Source organism: Cavia porcellus, unplaced genomic scaffold (assembly GCF_034190915.1).
Source record: "Cavia porcellus strain 051 isolate PalLab524CR breed Dunkin Hartley unplaced genomic scaffold, mCavPor4.1 scaffold_1, whole genome shotgun sequence".
Classification (NCBI taxonomy): Eukaryota; Metazoa; Chordata; class Mammalia; order Rodentia; family Caviidae; genus Cavia; species Cavia porcellus.
Genome location: NW_026947484.1, coordinates 139,475,557 through 139,495,952, shown reverse-complemented (window position 1 = coordinate 139,495,952; position 20,396 = coordinate 139,475,557).

Sequence of the window (20,396 nt, the reverse complement as noted above, 5' to 3'; positions counted from 1 at the left end):
GCAGGGGGCTGTTACATAGGAATGGTGATTCCTGCTCCAATCCTAATCCTGCTGGCAAGATACTGACAGGCAGGATTAGGATTGGAGCAGGTTTATAATTTTTACAAGTCCTATGCCTATGTTTTATTTGATCTGAAAGTCTCTAATCTCAGATTAATTTTGGTATCAGTATGTAAGTCCCTCCTTTTCTTTGAATTATCTGTGCTCTTAGTTGATTTTCTCTGAGAAACTCCAATGTGAGTCCTCCTTTAATCAGCCATATTGAATTTCTCTATTCACTTTTTTGTAGATACTGGGTTTTTGCCAATTTTTGACTACTGTAAATAATGCTGCAAATGTATCTCTGTATATTGAGGAGTGATGCATATCATGTTTGATTATGCCTTATTTGTAATGGGATACATCCATTTTTTAGATTAACAAACTGAAGAATTTTATATTATTTCTCCTCTTCATATCCAAGTGCTGCTATTATTCAACTTTGAAATTAATTTGTACTAGGTCATAGAAAAGTTTGCGGTGTCTAGTTGCTAGTGATTAATCTCTTCTCTGATTTACAATTTTGTAATGCTTATAATTGATACCAAAGAATATATACATGCAAAAACTTTGCCATATCATATCTGTGCCTCATATCTCTGACACATTTTAAGAATATACCTTTTATAGAAGTAAAACATACATTCAGAAAAGTGATAATAGCACAAAATATAACATACAATAATCACCCAAATCACTCATGGAACTATTCTAGATTAAAAGACAAAACATTGGCGGAATCTGGAGTACTTGTTTTGGGTGTCCTTCCATGTATTACTCCACTACTTTCCTCACATATACCTCAGTTTTAACTGTGTTTGAGTTTTCTATAAAGTATGCATTCTATGCTATCTGATTTCTTTTGCTCAATATCATGTTTATGATTTGTATCCATATGGTTGTGTGTGGAAGTAGTGCCTTTATTTTCCTTACTGTATATTTCCCATTGCATAGCATTTGAGAGCCACCAGCTAAATTTGAGTTCTATTACAAGAGTTTCAACCAACTTTGCCCTGCATAGAAATACAAGATAGCTGGACACAGATGATTACAGTGTAAATTTCATGAGATATTTCTTTTACCTGCCAGATAACCTACTGCCTTCTTGTCTAATCCATGACCAGGAGATCCAAGTTTGCCTATACTGAGAGACAATTTTTTAAAAAATTTTAAAGAGAGAAAAAAAAGGGTACAAGTAATCAGAATTTTAAAAAAATAAACAGTAAGAAATCACTAGTTAATAGGTTACATATTGTCATCATAGAAATAGTTGTTCAAGTTACAAAATTAAAGCATACAAAGTGGACATTCAAACAGTGAGACTGCAAACAGTTCTGTTCAATGATCCAACAAAAACTCAGTAATATGGTTATCTATCTTATACTCTTAAATATACATACAGTTATATCCTTTAGAGCACTTTCTTTTCCACTCTTTTTTTACAATAACAATTACACATTTTGGGTTTTATTAGTCCCACAGTTTTTATTACTTACTTGGAGACAATTTTGTGGCTTTTGTCTGGTCTGCAGCTGGTATGTGCTCCCTGGGCATTTTTCTGGTGATAGGAGCTCAGTTTTGTGTTTTCTAAAGAGGCTCAGATTAAAAACAATTTTGAGTAACTGCTTCTTTTGAAGGAAGGGAAAAAATTCAGTTCATCATCACAATAGGAAACAAGTTTAAATATGTTTTCACTTACAGATACTGGGCAAAGAGGGAGCAATGAGTTTGGAGAAAACCTTTCCCTGTGTTACTCAAGACAGGTTGAAGAATAAGGCTGAAAAAGTAAGGCAAAAGGAGAAGGAATGGTAAGAAGCAGTATGTGCAAGAGAATTATGTGGATCTCTTGAAGTTCTCAGGGAAATGTTTGATTGGTCTGTTTATAGAAAGCAGAGACAAAATCATTAGAAAGTCCAGGTTGCTTGGTAGAAAGATGACCCTAGCCACTAGCTTGAACAACTGGGTGTGGTATTCTACTTCCTCATGCCTAGTAGCAACCATTACTGTATTTTTCCTGTTACAAATAAATATTCCACAATTTATTCTTCCATTCTACAGTTTGAGGGTATTCAAGCTATTTTTGATATGGCTAATTTATGCAATATTTTTATGGAAATTTTTATGATTGACTTTTAGAAATATTTGTACCAATGTCTTTGGAAGATACTAATTTCCATTCAGAAACTGGACTAATAAATTTGGTGTATCCTTCCAGTTTCCCAGTGTGGTTGCATCAACTTAACTCCCAACACCAATGTATATGTTCTCAGTCACCTTCTAACCTCACCAGTTCTTGCTATTACCTATCTTTCAAATGTTAGCAATGTTTGTTTTTGGTGTGTTGCATATTTCACTGTGCATTTAGTTTACATTTTCTTGATAACTGGTGTTAAGCACACTTTCTTTTTCTTTTCAATTTTACTTTAAAAAGAGAAAAGTAGGCCGAGATCAGAGTGGGACCTAGGCACGGAATCCTGCCCCAGGAATCCTGCCCCAGGAATCCTGCCCCAGTCTGAGGGAACTCTCTTCATAGCCTGGGGACCAGCCTGCAGTTTCCTGCCAGGACCAGTGAGTTGAGTAGGCATGGAATCCTGCCCCAGTCTGGGGGAACTCTCTTGGTTGCCTGGGAACCAGCATGCGCTTTCCTGCTGGGCCCAGCCAGTCGGGCCTAGGCCCAGAATCCCCGTCCCAGTCACTGGAAACACTCTTCCTGGCTTGGGGGCCAGGCGTAGGTTCCCCGCGGGCCCAGCCAGTCAGGCCTAGACACAGTCTGGGGGAACTCTCTCCCTCACATGGAACAATACTTGAAGCTCAAAAATATAGGAAAATGACAAAATGAAAGACCAAAATTCAACATCAAACACCCAGCCCATCCCAAGAAAGCCTAGGAACCACATGCATAGAAGAAAACACATTCCACATACCTGAAATACCTGAAATAATAGTAACTAAAATAAAGAAACAACTCTGGGAAACCTTAAAGGAATTCAAACTAGAAATAATCTCTCAGTTAAAAGAAGAAATGATAAAAGTAATGAAGGAGATGCTGAATATATCTAAAGAAGACACAATTAAAAACTTGGAGGACCTAAACAAAAAGATAGAATCCTGGATGAACAATATAAGAAACAAACAGAATACACAAAGCAGATGCAAAGAGACATACAGGAAATCAAAAACTCCATTGAAAGTTGTAAAAACTGCCTCAATGAATGTGAAGATGGAATCTCAAGACCTCAAAGACAAGATTGCAGCTAGCTAACAGGAAAGGAAAGATCTTTTAAAAACAACAAGAAATCAGGAAATAACAATTCAACACCTGTAAGACGACACACAGCAGAACAACGTAAGGTTGATAGGGATAAATGAAAAAGAAGGGGACAACATAAAGGATGTCAAGAGGATATTAGAGAAGTAATAGCTGAAAATTTCCCAAACATGAGATAAGAAACTTATATCAAGATCAATGAAGCATATAGAACTCCAAATAGCCATAACCAAAATAAATCTACACCCAGACATATAATAATGAACATCTCAGAAAGCAAACAAAAGAATAGAATATTAAAAGACAGATCACCTACAAAGGAAAACCTATCAGAATCACAGCAGACTTTTCAGCACAAATAATAAAGTCAAGAAGAGCATAGAGTGAAGTATCTCAGATCCTAAAGGAAAATGATTTCCAACCTAGGCTGATGTACCCTACAAAACTGTCCTTCAAAATCGATGGACAAATAACATACTTCCATGACAAAGAACAGCTGAAAAACTTCATGATCACCAAGCCAACCCTGCAAAGAATACTGAAAGACAGCCTAGATACATTTAGGAAATAACCACTAAACAAAGCAGACAATTAAAGAGAGCGGAAAGATAAAGATGCAACAGCAAAAAGATAACATCAACAAAAAAACAATATGTAACAGTTCTAACCATTAATGTAAATGGTCTCAATGCATCAATTAAAAGAAACAAACTGGCAGAATGGATCAAGAAATAGAATCCAACCATATGCTGTCTACAAGAAACCCATCTAACCCAAAAGGATACTCACTGACTAAAAGTATGGAAAGGATGGAAAACAATACTTCATGCAACAAGAACCCCCCAAAAAAGCAGGGGTAGCTATTCTCTTTGCAGACAATCTGAATTTCAAACCAATAATGATCAGAAGGGATAAAGAAGGACACTACATACTGGTTAGGGGAAAACTTCAAGAGGAAGAGATAACTATCTTAAATATATATGTACCAAACTCCAGAGCACCCTGTTATATAAAACAAGTACTAACAGAAATGAAAAGCCAAGTTAGCAGTAACACAATTCTAACAGGAGATCTTAACACACCATTGACACCAATGGACAGATCAACTAGACAGAAAATCAGCAAAGAAATAAAAGAACTGAATTGCATCTGTGAACAAATGTACTTAATAGACATACACAGAGTATACCACCTAACAACAACAGAATACACATTCTTCTCAGCAGTACATGGGTCATTCTCTAAAATAGGCTATATATTAATTCACAGAACACATTTAAATAAATGCAAAAGGGTCAAAATTATCCGTTGCATGCTATCAGACCGTAGCACCATGAAATTAGAAATTAATGATAAAAGATACTGCAAAAACGAACAAACACATGGAAACTGAATAACACACTCTTGAGTAATCAGTGGATCACAGAGGAAATTAAGGAAGAAATTAAACAATACCTACCAACAAATGAAAACACAAATACAACTTACCGGAATCAGTGGGATGCAATGAAAGCTGTCCTCAGAGGAAAATTTATTGCACTGAGTTCCCACATTAGGAAAACAGAATGAATACAAATAAATAACCTGATGTTACACCTCAAACATCTAGAAAAAGAAGAGCAAGTCAAGTCCAAAGCCAAAAGAAGAGAGGAAATTATAAAAATCAGAGCAGAAATCAATGCAATAGAGATCAATGCAAAAAAAAAAATTAACGAATCAAAGAGCTGGTTCTTTAAAATAATAAATAAAATCAACAAGTCCTTAGCCAACCTTATTTTAAAAAGGGAAGAAAAAACTCAAATGCATGCAATAAGGAGTGAAAGAGGTGAAATTACTACAGACCCTATCGAAATACAGATCATCAACATCTATTTCAAAAACCTCTACTCTCAAAGGTTTGATAGGAAATAGACAGATTCCTAGAAGCATATGAAGTACCAAAGTAGGTCATGAAGATGTAAAACTACTGAATAACCCAATTTCTATTAATGAAATTAAAAACATAATTAAAGCTTTACCTACAAAGAAGAGCCCAGGCCCAGATGGATTCACTGCAGAATTCTACAAGAAATACAAAGATGACCTAATGCCAACACTCCTCAAACTCTTCAATGAAATTGAAAGGGAAGCAATCCTTCCTAAATCGTTCCTAGAAGCAAATATTACTCTAGTACCAAAACCAGAGAAGGACCCAACTGAAAAAGAGAACTACAGACCAATCTCCCTAATGAACACAGATGCAAAAATCCTCAATAAAATATTGGCAAATACGATGCAGCAAATCATCAAGAAGATCATACACCCTGACCAAATGGGATTCATCCCAGGCATGCAGGGATGGTTCAACATACGTAAATCAATAAATGTAATCCACCATATCAATAAAGCCAAAAGTAAGAATCACATGATCTATATATATCTATAGCTGCAGAAAAAGTCTTTGATAATGTCCAACATTCATTCATGATAAGAACCTTACAGAAAATTGGAATAGATGGGCTTTACTTCAATATAATTAAGGCAGTCTATGACAAACCAACAGCCAATATCATATTAAATGGCCAAAACTGAAGGCCTTTACTTTAAAATTGGGCACAAGACAAGTATGTCACTTATCACCACTCCTATTTAATATAGTACTGGAAATACTGGCCAAAGCAATTAGACAAGAGAGAGAAATAAAAGGCATAAAGATAGGAAAAGAAGAAGTTAAATTATCATTATTTTCAGATGACATGATACTCCGTATAGAAGATGCCCAAAACTCCATTGAAACACTCCTAGATATAATAAATAAATTCAGTAATGTAGCTGGATGCAGAATCAATACTCAAAAACCAATAGCATTCCTATACACTAACAACAAAGTCACAGAGAGAGAAATAAGAGAGGCCACACCCTTCACACTAGCAACCAAAAAAATGAAATATTTAGGAATTACTCTCATCAAAGAAGTGAAAGACCTATACAGGGAAAATTATAATACACTGAAAAATGAAATTGAAGATGATCTCAGAAAATTGAAAGACATCCCTTGCTCATGGATAGGAAGAATAAATATTGTGAAAATGACCATTCTCCCAAAACTTTTATACAGATTCAATGAAATCCCCATAAAAATACCATCAACATACCTCATAGAACTCGAGAAATCACTCCTAAAATCCATCTGGAGCGAGAAGAGACCTAGAATAGCAAGGACAGTTCTAAGCAGCAAAGGCAAGGCAGGAGGTATCACAATCCCTGACTTGAAGTTATACTACAAGGCAACTGTAGTAAAATCAACATGGTACTGGAACCAAAACAGAGCCAAAGATCAGTGGAATAGATTAGAAGATACAGCTACAATTACAAACACACTCAATGACCTTATCTTTGATAAAGGGGCCAAACATGTTCACTGTCAGAACGACAGTCTCTTTAATAAATGGTGTTGGAAAAATTTGCTCTCAATATGCTGAAAACTAAAACTAGACCCATGCCTATCACCATGTACTAAAATAAAATCTAAATGGATCAAAGATCTTAATAATAAAACAGAAACACTAAATCTGTTGGAAGACAAATTGGGTAAAAACCTTGAAGACATAGGAGTAGGTAAAGAACTCATGAACAGGACTCAAACTGCATGGGAAATACTTCCCAGAGTCAGTAACTGGGATCGCCTCTTATTAAAAAGTTTCTGCATGTCAAAAGAAATCTCCAGAATAGTGAAAAGAAAACCCACAAACTGGGAAAATATCTTAGTGAACTGCCCCTCAGACAAAGGACTTCTGTTTAAAACATATAAAGAATTTAAAAAAATTAGACCCCCAATATTCAAAGACCCAATCCAAAAATGGGCATCTGAGATGAATAAACAATTTTCAGATGAAGAAATAAAAACGGCAAATAAATACATGAAAAATGTTCACCATCACTGGTCATCAGAGAAATGCAAAAAAAACCACACTGGGATTCCATCTCACTCCTGAAAGAATGGCCAGGATCAAGAAAACCAACAACAACAAATGCTGGAGAAGCTGTGGGGAAAAAGGAACTCTCCTACACTGTTGGTGGGAGTGTAGACTAGTACAACCATTGTGGAGGTCAGTTTGGAGATTTCTCAGAAAGCTGGGACTGGAAGCCCCGTTTGACCCAGCTATTCCACTTCTGGCCATATTCCCAGAAGACCTGAAAGCATCATACCACAGTGATCTATGCGCACCAATGTTTATAGCAGCACAATTTGTAATCGCCAGATCTTGGAAACAACCTAAGTGTCCATCAACTGAGGAATGGATAAAAAAAGTTTTGGTATTTTTATACAATGGAGTACTACTCAGCTATAAAGAATGATCACATTGAGATATTTATAAATAAATGGATGCAGCTTGAGACCACACTCATAAGTGAAATAAATCAAAATCACATGTATAAATACCGAATAGTTTCCCTAGTGTAAGAAATGATAAGAATACATAAAAGTATGTGGTAATCATGATTCCCAATCATATTGGTTTGAATTCATATAATATTATCACTCATTAATTGCAATGGTTTTAACCGGGGTTGTTTGATTTTAGTATCGGTGATAGTATGAATAGCTATTCTGAAGAAAACAACACATCATAAAAGCTAGTGCTGATTTAATATCATCTTTTTTTGAAGTCCCATCAAGCTGTTGTACACCTGTTTCCACTGGTTCTAACATAGTATAGTATGTTAGTATATCTTACTATATGCGATAGTATAAACAAAAATTTTTATAAGCAAAGAGATAATATAGAAATCATTGTTCATTTTCTGTTTCCTGGTTCTAAATACCCTATAATTTTTTCATTCTCTTGAATAGCTTCAGACTGTCTTGATATGCTTGATGCTATAGTATATGAAGTTATACTCAAATAATTCATGGAAGGAGGCACTATGGTGACTACTATTATGTTAGATTATCTGGGGTGAAACACAATGATGCTTAAATAGTTCGATTCTGACCTGTGTTGTTCTAATACAATGTCCTCTTTTACCTCAATCCCACCCGTTTTTAAATTAATCTATTTTTTCTTACATTTTTTTCAATTAAGGGAAAACTAAATTAAAAAATAGCGGGAGATATTATAGTAACTTTTTTGTTTTCCTATTAACCTTATATGAACCCCAGTATTGCTCTCCCCATCTTGTTCTGTCAGATTTTACTATAATCTATTTTATTTGATAGTATCAAGTTTGAGGGTATAGGCAATCACTTTGAAGGCAATAAGATTCACTATGATGCCCATTATGGTTTAACTTTATTTTCTTTTTAAATCCTAAAAGGTCTCCAGTGTAGGTTTTAGTAGTCTTGTTCTGTACTGTTTTGATCAATTCTATTATACCTGATAATATAGGCAACTTTTTAAAAATAGCAAGAGGCACAACGGTAACCATTTTTGATGACCTGATATTCTATTTTTGCATCATGTACTATGCCCATCCTTCTGTTCTAACCGACTCTGGTTTGTTTAGTCATGTTAGGTTTTATTCTCTCCAAAAAATAATAAGAATTGTGGGAGTAAAAAAACCCTAAAAGTGTAATTGTTATTAAAAAGAGAGAAAAAGAAGGTGGTCTAAGGGATATAACCATAGGTATGTTTGAGTGTGTAGGATGGAAATCCATATTACTGAACTTTTGTTGGATTATTGATCGGCACTGTCTGCAATCTCATTGTATGAATGTTCACTTTATATGCTTTAATTTTATAATTTGGACAACTGTTTCAAAGGTAACAATATGTGCAATCTCATTGTATGAATGTTCACTTTATATGCTTTAATTTTATAATTTGGACAACTGTTTCAAAGGTAACAATATGTAACCTATTAACTAGTGATATCTTACTGTATTTTTTTCTTGAAATTCTGTATTATTTGTACCCTTTTGCTGATTTTTTTATTTCCTTTCTTTTTTCTCTTTAAATAAAAAATTCACAAAGTAAAACAAAAAGCAAAAGACATAAACAGTAAATATCACATTGTCTCTCTAGTGTAAAAAACAATAGAAATTGACAGAAAAATGGGATCCAAAATGTATAATAGATATTGTGAAAATGAAAGGGAAGTAAAGTGCTCTAAAGAGTGAAACAGTATATATAGTACGTAAAATAAATGACCATATTACTGAATTTCTGACAGCAAACTCAAAACAATAACAATATAGGTTTCAAATGAAAATCTGAAATTCCAAATGAAAGAATTTAGCTGGTGGCTTTCAATATTTATTTTTTCAGAATGAAAGAAATTTAACAGTGGTTCTTATATTGCATACTGCTCTCTTTTTTTCAAAGAAAGAAAAGAAAATTAAAGAAAATAGAAAAACAGAAAAGAAGGGTAGCACAATACTGAATTAAAAAAAATTAACATCAAAGATTCGCTAGTTGATATATTAGTCATTTTTGTCTTAAAAAGTAGTTGCCAAAGTTACAAAACCAAAGCATAAATACTGGATAGACACATAAATACTGGATAGAACTTTGAACTTCTGTTCAAAGTTCCAACAGAAATTCAGTAATATGGTCATTTATTTTACACATTATATATACTGTTACATTCTTTAGAGCACTTTCCTTCCCTTTCATTTTCACAATATCTATTATACATTTTGGATCCCATTTTTCTGTCAATTACTATTGTTTTTTACACTAGAGAGACAATGTGATATTTACTACACTAATGAGGATATTTTCAAGTTGCCTCCATTTACCTATAAAGGCCTCAAGATCATCCTTTTTATAGCAAATAGTATTCCATTGTATAAAAGTATGACATCTTTTTCATCTGTTCTTCGGTTGATGGGCAATTTGGTTGTTTCCAAGATTTAGCTATCACAAATTGGGTTGCTATGAACATGGGTACACATATATCTCTGTGATATGACATTTTCAATTTTTCTAAAAAAATACCCAGGAGGGGAATAGCTGGATTTAATGGAATTTCAAATATTAGTTTTTTGAGGAATCTCCAAACTGATTTCCACAGTGGTTGCACCAGTCTGCACTCCCACTAACAGTGAAGAAGTTTTCCTTTTCCCCCCATCATCACCAACATTTGTTATTAGTTATTTTCTTGATGGCAGCCATTATTCCCAGGGTGAGATGAAAACTTTCAATTCTGTTTTAATTTGCACTTGTTTGAATGAGCAGTGATGGTGAACATTTCTTCATGTATTTATTTGCCATTTGTATATCTTCATCTGAGAATTGTGTGTTCATCTCTGATGCCTATTTTTTGGAGAGGATCTTTGAATTTGGGGGCTTGGTGTTTTTCAGTTCTTTATATGTTCTGGATATAAGTCCTTTGGCTGAGGGATTGTTGGCTAAATATTTATTAAATTTACAATTACGCCAATAAATATACTAGATTTCCTTTTCACTTTTTTGGTGATTTCTTTGAAGTGCAGAAACTTTTTAGTAATATGAGATCCCAGTTGTTGATTATTTGAAGTATTTCTCATGTGGTTTGCATTTTATTCATGAATTCCTTCCCTACCCCTATGTCTCCAAGATTTTTACCTACTTTGTCTTCCAGTAGATTTAGTGTTTCTGTTTAATATTTAGATGCTTGATGCATTTTGACTTTAGTTTACTGTATAGTGATAGGCATGGGTCTATTTTCAGTCTTTGGCATGTGCAATGCCAAACATGTTTGGCCCCATTGTCAAATATAAGGTGCCTGAGTGTCTTTGTAGTAGTGTTTGCATTTTTTAATCTGTCCCATTGATCCTCAGGTCTATTTCTTTGCCAGTATCATGCTGATTTTATCACTGTGGCATTGTAGTATAGTTTCAAGTCAGGAATTGAGATGCCTCCTGTCTTGCCTTTTTGCCCAGAATTGCTTTTGCTGTTTTAGCTTTCTTCTGCTTCCAGATGAATTTTAGGAATATTTTTTCTAGATCTGTAAGGTATGTTGATGGTATTTTGTTTGACATTGCATTGAATCTGTATAACAGTTTTGGGAGTATTGCCATTTTCACAGTGTTGGCTCTTCCTAACCAAGAGCAAGGAATACCCTTCCATTTTCTAATATCCTCCTCAAGTTCCTTTTTTAGAGTAGCATAATTTTCATCATATAGGTCTTTTACATTCTTGGTTAGGTTCATTCCTAAGTATCTGAATTTTTTAGATGCTATTATGAGAGGTGATATTTTAATAATTTCTCTCTCATTGAGTTTTTTGTTTGTGTACTGAATGCTACTGATTTTTGAGTGTTTGCTTTGTATCTAGCTATACTACTGAATTTGTTTTTTACCTCTAGTAGTCTTTTAATGGAGATTTTGGAGGTCTTTTATGTACACTATTATGTCATCTGCAAATAATGATATTTTAACTTCTTTTCCTATTTTTATTTCCTTTATTTCTCCCTCTTATCTAATTGCTCTGGCTAATATTTATAGAACTATATTGAACAGGAGTGGTGATAGTGGACGTCCTTGTCTTATTTCTGATTTTAGAGTGAAGGCTTTCAGTTTTTGTGCATTTAGTATAATGTGAGCTGTTGGATTACCATAAATAGCCTTGATGAGATTGAGGTACATACTATCTTCTCGGAGTTTCTATAGGGTTTTTATCATGAACAATTGCTGGACTTTATCAAAAGCTTTTTCTACATCTATTGAGATGATCACATGATTTTTATTTTTGGTTCTGTTGATGTGATGTATTACATTTATTGATTTGCATGTATTGAACCATCCCTGCATTACTGAAATAAATCCCACTTGGTCATGGTGTATAATCTTCTTGATGATTTGCTGTATTCTATTTGCCAGTATTTTATTGAGAATCTTTGCATCAATGTTCTTTAGTAAGACTGGTCTATAGTTCTCCTTTTTGGTTGGGTCTTTCTCTAATTTTTGGTATCAGGGTAATACTTGCCTCCGAGAATGATTTAGGGAGGACTGCTTTTCTTTCAATTTCATTGAACAGGTTAAGGAGTGTTGGCATTAAATCTTCTCTAAATTTCTTATAGAATTCAGCTGTGAATCCATAGGACTTGGGCTTTTCTTTGTGGGTAAGTTTTTAATCATGTTTTCAATTTTGGTAGCTGATATTGTGTTATTCATGATTGTTATATCTTCTTGATTGAGCTTTGGTAGTTCATATGTTTCTAGAAATCTGTCCACTTCCTCTGTGTTTTTCACTCTGAGTAGAGATTTTCAAAGTAGGTGTTTGTGATCTTTTGAGTTTCCATGGGATCTGTATTAATTTCCCACTTTTTAGTCCTTATTGTATGGATTTGAGTTTTTTCTTTCTTTCTCTTGATAAGGTTGGCTAGAGGTTTATCAATTTTGTTTATTCTATTAAAAAACAGCTCTTTTATTTGTTAATTCTTTGTATTGTTTTTTGGTTTCAATTGCATTAATTTTTGCTCTAATCTTTACAATTTCCCCTCTTTTATGAGCTTTGGGTTTGACTTGCTCTTCCTTTTCTAGGAGCTTGAGATGTAACATTAGGTTATTTATTTGTGCTCATTCTTTTTTCTTGACTATTTATTACTATATATTTTCCTCTTAGAACTGCTTTCATTGCATCCCATAGGTTACAGTATGATGTATGATGTATGATATATCTACATTTTCAATGTATTTTAGGTATTGTTTCATTTCTTCTTTAATTTTGTCTGTGGCCCACTTGTCACTCAGAAGGTTGTTATTTAGTTTCTATGTATTTACACAGTTTTTGCAGTTTTTTTGCCATTGATTTCCAATTTTAGTGCACTATGATCAAATATTATGCATAGGATAATTTCACTTCCTTTGCATTTATTTAAGAATATTTTATGAGTTAATATATGGCATACTTTGGAGAATGTCCCAAGTGCAGCTGAGAAGAATGTGTATTCTGACATGGTTGGTTGAAACACTCTGTAAACATCCACTTAGTCCACTAGTTCACAGGTGTGATTCAGTTCTGTTATTCCTTTGCTGACTTTTTGCCTAGTTGATCTATCTCTTTGTGACAGTGGGGTGTTAAGGTCTCCTACTACAATTGTGTTCTCATGTATTTGATTTTTCATGTCCATTAGTGTTTGTCTTATATACTTGGGTGCTCCTGTATTTGGTGCATATATATTTATAATGGTTAGTTCTGCCTCTTGTGGTTTTTCACTTATAAGTATATAGTGGCCTTCTTCATCACTTTTAATCATTTTAGATTTGAATGTCACTTTGTCTGAAAACAGAATAGCTACCTCTGATTTTTTTTCTGGGTTCCAGTTGCATGGAATACTGTTTTCCATCCTTTGACTTTTAGTCTATGAGTTTCTTTTTGAGTCAGATGTGTTTCTTGTACATAGAATATTGTGTGTCCTGTTTCTTTTCTTTTCATTTTAAACATCAAGACAAACTTTTATATAAATATCATCTGTCAATATCCAATGCCCACAGTTTCCTCTAGACCAGTTAACATTTTTAAGAAAGAATTTTTTAAAATAAAATCATACACTAAACTCTGATACAAACTCAATGTTACCCAAACTCCCCCCCCCCCGCAAAGAAAAAAACAACCACTAGACCATATATGTAAAGCTGGAATTTTAGAAAAATAAAAGAACAAGGCAGAAAACCATTTGAAGAAATAATGACTGAGAATCTTCTGAAACTGTTGAAAGACATCAGCCCACAAATACAATGTCAACAACCCCAAAACATCTAAAAACAAAGAAGTTCAGATTTTGACACATTCTAATCAAATATTTGAAGCAAAACGAAATAAGCAAGCCAAAAAACTCTAGAAACTCTATCTAGAAACTAGATAAAGGATAGAAGATATGTATTCAAACAGAGAAAGAAGATGAGCATGACTTTTCATCAGAAAAGCTGACCAGAAGACATTTGTGTAATATCTTTAAATACTAAGAGGAAAAATGTCTTTCGACTCAGAATTTTAACTAATGAATACATTCTTCAAAACTGAAAGAATATTAAAGATATTTTTAGATGAGAGCTGAAGGTAATTTTTTATTCTAAATAGATTAAGATAAAAGAGGACATAACAAAGCAAATCAGAACAATTTAAGCAACAGAGTATTTCACCACGAAAAAACCTGATATAACAGTAGCCACCATAATATCTCTTTCCTTGCAATAGTTGAGCATATCTTCATACACAATAGTATCAAACATAATAAAATAGTATAAAACCATTAAAGAGAATGCAAGTATTACAGGACATTCAGAAGCAAATAACAGAGAATGAACAATGGTTACTATATTATCCCATTGTCCGTAAAAAAATTTGTTTATACTACCACACATGATAAAATCCAATAAGATACTACATGATAGAACCAATGGAAACACAAGAACAAAAGTATGGTAGCACTTCAAAACAAGATGATATTAAATCAGCACTGGCTATTATATTGTCTTGTTTTCTTGAAAATAGCTGTTCATACCATCACAGATATTAAAATCAAACAGGATAAAACCATTCCAACTAACGAATGGAAACATTATAAGGCTTTAAAGTGATGTAATGGGGAATCATGATTACCATAATTTTTTATGTACTCTCATCACTTCTTACACTAGGGAGACTATACGGTTATACATGTGAGTTTGATTTATTTCACTTATGAGTATGGTCTCAAGCTGTGTCCATTTATTTATAAATATCTCAACTTGATCATTCTTTATAGCTGAATAGTACTCCACTGTATAAAAATACCACAATTTTTTAATCCATTCCTCAGTTGATGGACACTTAGATTGTTTCCAAGATCTGGCAATTACAAATTGTGCTGCTATAAACATGGGTGCACATATATCACTGTGGTATGATGCTTTCAGTTCTTCTGGGAATATGCCTAGAAGTGGAATAGCTGGATTAAATGGGACTTTCAATCCCAGACTTTTGAGAAATCTCCAGAATGACCTCCACAGTGGTTGTGCCAGTCTACACTCCCACCAACAGTGTAGGAGAGTTCCTTTTTCCCCACAGCCTCTCCAGTATTTGTTAGTGGTTGTTTTCTTGATCCTGGCCATTCTTTCTAGAGTGAGATGCAATCTCAGTGTGGTTTTAATTTGCATTTCTCTAATGACCAATGATGCTGAACATTTCTTCATGTATTTATTTTCCATTTGTATTTCTTCATCTGAAAACTGTGTATTCATCTCAGCTGCCCATTTTTGGATTGGGTCTTTGAATTTCGGGGGGTTGATTTTTTTAATTCTTTGTATGTTTTAGACAGAAGTCCTCTGTCTGAGGAACAGTTCACTAAGATTTTTTCCCAATTTGTGGGTTTTCTTTTCACTATGCTGGAGATTTCTTTTGGCACTCAGAAACTTTTTAATAAGATATGATCCCAGTTATGGATTCTAGGAAGTATTTGTGGGTCCTGTTTCTTGATCCATCCTTTCAACTTGCTTCTTTTGACAGGTAGGTTGAGCCCAATTATGTTTATGGATATCACTGATATGTACTGCCTTGACTTTGCCATATTATGTTCCTGTTGTTGTTTTCCCACTTTTCCTCCCTTGTTTAATCTCTTGTCCAGCCTGCTGGTTTCTTTCTGTTGTTGTTCTGGAGATTGTGGTCATTTTTATCTCTATCTGGTATGTCTTTCCAGGCTGTTTCTAGGGGTGGTTTGGTAGATGTGTATTTCTTCAGTTGTGCTTGTCATGAAAGTATCTTGTTTCTCCATTAAATATGAAAGACAGTTTTGGTGGGTGCATCGGTCTGAGTTTAATGTTGTTTTCTTTTAGGGCTTGAGATACTTCATTCCAAGCTCATCTTAACCTGAAGGTTTGTGCCAAGAAATCTGCTGTAATTCTAATAGACTTTCCTTGATAGGTGAGTTGTGTCTTTTCTCTAAAAGCTTTTAGTATTCTGTTTTTATGCTACATGTCTAGGACCTTAATTATTATATGATGGTGTAGATTTATCTTGATTATGACTGTTTGGCATTCTATATGCATCACTTATTTGTTTTTCCCCATTTTGGGGAAATTTTCTGCTATTACTTCTGTGAACAGGTTAGTTATGTCCTTTGCACTGTCTCCTGCATCCTCAGTGATGCCTATTAGTCTTACATTGTTTCTCTTGGCATCATCTTGAAACTACTGGATTGTGATTTCATGCTGCTTTGTTGTTTTTATAAATTCTACCTTTTCATGGTTGCTATCTGTAATCTTGCCCTCAAGGCCTGAAATTCTATTCTCAGCTTCATTTAAATGGGTTTGCCAGCTTTCAATAGAATTTTTATTTGTTGGATATCTCTTTGAATTTGTTTCACGAATTTTACTTGTTTTCTACATTGTTCATTAAAAATTTCAATCAATTTCCCATGCTTCTGTGTGTTTTAATCTATTTCTTCCCTAGCTATGTTAAGCAGATCTTTTACTAAGGTTGTTATTTCTGTCTTTACATCAGGCATTAGTTCTAATTTGATTTCCTGTATAGCCTCATAGATTTGTTTCTTTACTTTGTTTGCTATCTTGTGAGAGATTTCTGGTGTATGACTTTTAAAGTCCTCTATTTTTGTTGTCACCTGTTCTTGCACTTGATGGACTAGGTGTTTGAATTGCATATTGGTTTTTTGTTTTGTCGTTTTCACTTTCTGGGCCAATATTTGGTTACGTAATCCCAATAGTCACATCTGTCAGCAGTGTATCTTCTAGAGTCCTATTCTGTGGTTGATGTCCATTCAATTGTTTGGTACATAGTGGTGAGAACCTGTGGGGGTCCTCTGTCTGTGTAAGGGGCCACCAAGTCTCCCATCAAACCAGCACTACCAGTCCACTGCAGTTCAAGGTCCTGGGAGGGAGAGTGGGAGCCAAATGTTCACAGCAGTGCTTGGTCTAAGAGTTGGGCAGGGTAGCCAAGGGCAGCAGGTCAATCCACAGTGGGTGTCATGTTCCTCTGGGTCAGCACATGGGAGTCTGAGCCAGGAAGGAACATGGTGGTCATCCTCTGTTCAGACCCTACTCAGGGGCATGAGCCAGGGTGGAGCTTGGTGGTCTTCCTCTGCCTGGCAGTGGCAGGGAAGCACAGAGGCCTATAGGCATGTCCAACGATTGAGCCGGGGTGGAGCTTGGTGTTCTTCCTCCACATGGCAGTGTTGGGGGGGGGTCCCACACAGCAATTGGAGGGTGCCTAGCAGATTTTCCTGTTTATTGGCCAAGTGGATGTAACATTTTAAAGAAAATGGTGTTGATTTTTTTCTCAGGTTTTTAAAATTTTTTATTAATTTCCTAAAAATATGTCTTCCACCCTGGCCTTTTCATTCTCAAAATGTTTTCCTTGAATAAATAGAAGTTAACAATATTTTAATGTTTTCCTTTGTTTAAGAAATATTTACTTAGGCTTAGGAGACCGATGTAGGCCTGCAACCATGCTGGTGATGCTGCCCTTCACACAGGACTGGCAGTGGCAGAAAACCAGTCACACAACAGGACCCTGACAATGGTGCACACAAGAAAGAGGTAAAACTAGAATTATTTCAAAGACTGAACTATGATTCAACAGGTGAAAATAAGAAAACAAAAAAGCAAATGTAATATCATGCCTCCAGCCCTCCTAGAGCAAGTACAGGAGACATTGGCAAAGAACAAATTGGAAGACACAGCCTGAAATTGCTGAAAAGGTAGCAAGTAAAGTAAAGAAACAAATCCATGAGGCTATTTCAGAAGTCAGATCAGAAATAATCTGTCATATTAAAAAAAAGAACTGGCATCCATAATGAAAGAATCGCTCAACAAAGCTAGAGGAGATACAGATAAAAAGTTAGAAGAGCACAGGAAAATAATAGAAACCTTGAGTGAACATTACAGAAAAGCATTAGAATGCAAAAAAGATTCAGATACCCAGGAAATTGAAAATTCCACTGAAAGTTGGATAAACCACTTGAGTGAAGCTAAAGATAGACTTTTAGATATTAAAAGCAGGATTGAGGCTAGTGACCATGAAAGGAAAGATTCTTAAAAATAATAAGGGAATATGAAATGACAATTCAGCAGCTCCAAAGATGGTACAAAGAAAAATTATATAAGACCTATAGGTGTCAATGAAGAAACAGGAGTCGTCATAAATGACATAGAAAAACCATTTTCAGAAGTAATAGCAGAAAACTTTCCAAGCATGGGAACAGAACCTGACATGCAGATAAGTGAAGCATATAGCATTCCAAACAGTCATAATTATAATAAATTTACACCTAGACATATACTAGTCGAGATCCCAGAAATTCAAGATAAAAACAGACTATTAAAAGCTACTAGAGAAAAGAGATACCACTTTTAAAGGAGATCTATTAAATTCATGGCTGATCTCTCAACACAAACCCTCAAATCAAGAAGAGCTTGGAATGAAATATTTCAATCACTGAAAGAAAACAAATTCCAAACTATATTGATATATCTTGAAAAATTATCTTTTAAAATTAATAGAAAAATAAGAGAAATAAGATTCCCTGACAAAGAAAAGATGAAGAAATTCACAAGCACAAATTAAACCCTACAAAGAGCACTGAAAAATATTCTAGATAGTAATAAAAATACCCACAATTCAAAGGACAACATCAGAAATAAACCATAAGAGTGGACAAGCACTAAACAGAGGAAAAAATAGGGAACCAACAACATGAAAATGACATGAGAAAGATAAATCAATACATAACAACTCTAACCATCAATGTAAATGGACTCAATTCATAAATTGAAAGAAACAGACTGACAGAATTGATCAAGAAACAAGAACAAATAATATGTTTTATACAAGTAACACATTTAACTCAAAAAGAAACTCATAGGCTGAAAGTGAAAGAATGGAAAACAATACTCCATGAAACAGGAACCCAGAAAAAAGCATGGATAGCTATCCTGTTTGCAGACAAAGTGAACTTCAAACCAAAAATAATCAAAAGACATAAATAAGTCACTACATACTTGCTAGAGGAAAAATTCAAGAGAAATAGATAACAACCACAAAGAAATATGCACCAAATATAGGGATGCCCAACTGTATGACAGATATTAACAGACATGCAGAATCAAATAAGCAATTACACAATTGTAACAGAGAAGCTTAATACTCCACTGTAACAAAGATATAGATCAACTAGGCCAAAAATCAGCAAAGAAATAACAGAATTGAATCAAATATGTAAACAAATGGGCTTTTGCAGAATATTTGCAGAATATCCCACCCAACACCACCACAATATACAATCTTCTCAGCTGCACATGTGTCATTCTCTAAAATAGACCATATACTAGTCCACAGTAATTCCTTAAGTGGTGCAAACAAATTTAAATTATCCCATGCATGTTATCTGATGGTAGTGCAATAAAATTAGAAATCAATGGCAAAAGAAACTGCAAAAGCTATGTGAACACCTCGAAATTAATTAACATCCTACTGAACAACCAATGAATCATAGATGAAATTACAGAAGATGCTAAACAATATCTACAATCAAATGAAAATGCAAAAACTACATACTGGAACCTTTTGGGTGCAATGAAATCAATCCTAAGAGGGAAATTTGTGGCAATGAATTTTCACATCAGGAAAACATAGTAAGCACAAATAAGCAAGGCAACCTGACACCTAAAGCTTCTACAAAAAGAAGAGCAGCTCAAGCCCAAAGCCCTTAGACAGAAGGAAATTTTAAAGATCAGAGTAGAAATTAACACAATTATGATGAAGGAAACAATACAAAGGATTAATGAATCTAAGAGTTGGTTCTTTGAAAGAATAAACAAAACTGATAAACCCGTAGCCATAGTTATCAAAAAAAGGAAATAAAAATCTCAAATTCATGCACTGAGGAATGAAAGAGCAAAATCACCACAGGTCCTATGGAAATTCAGAAGACCATCAATACGTGCTTTAAAAATCTGTACTCACATAAGATGATAAACACAGTAAAAAAGGATAGATTCCTAAAAATGTATGAACTACCAAAGTTGAATCAAGATGTAAAACTTCTGAATAACCCAGTATCAGTTGATGAAATTGAAAACATAATTAAAAGCTTACCAACAAAGAAAATCCTAGGTGCTGATGGATTCACAGCTGAATTCCACAAGAAATTTAGAGAATATTTAACGTCAATACTCCTCAAACTCTTT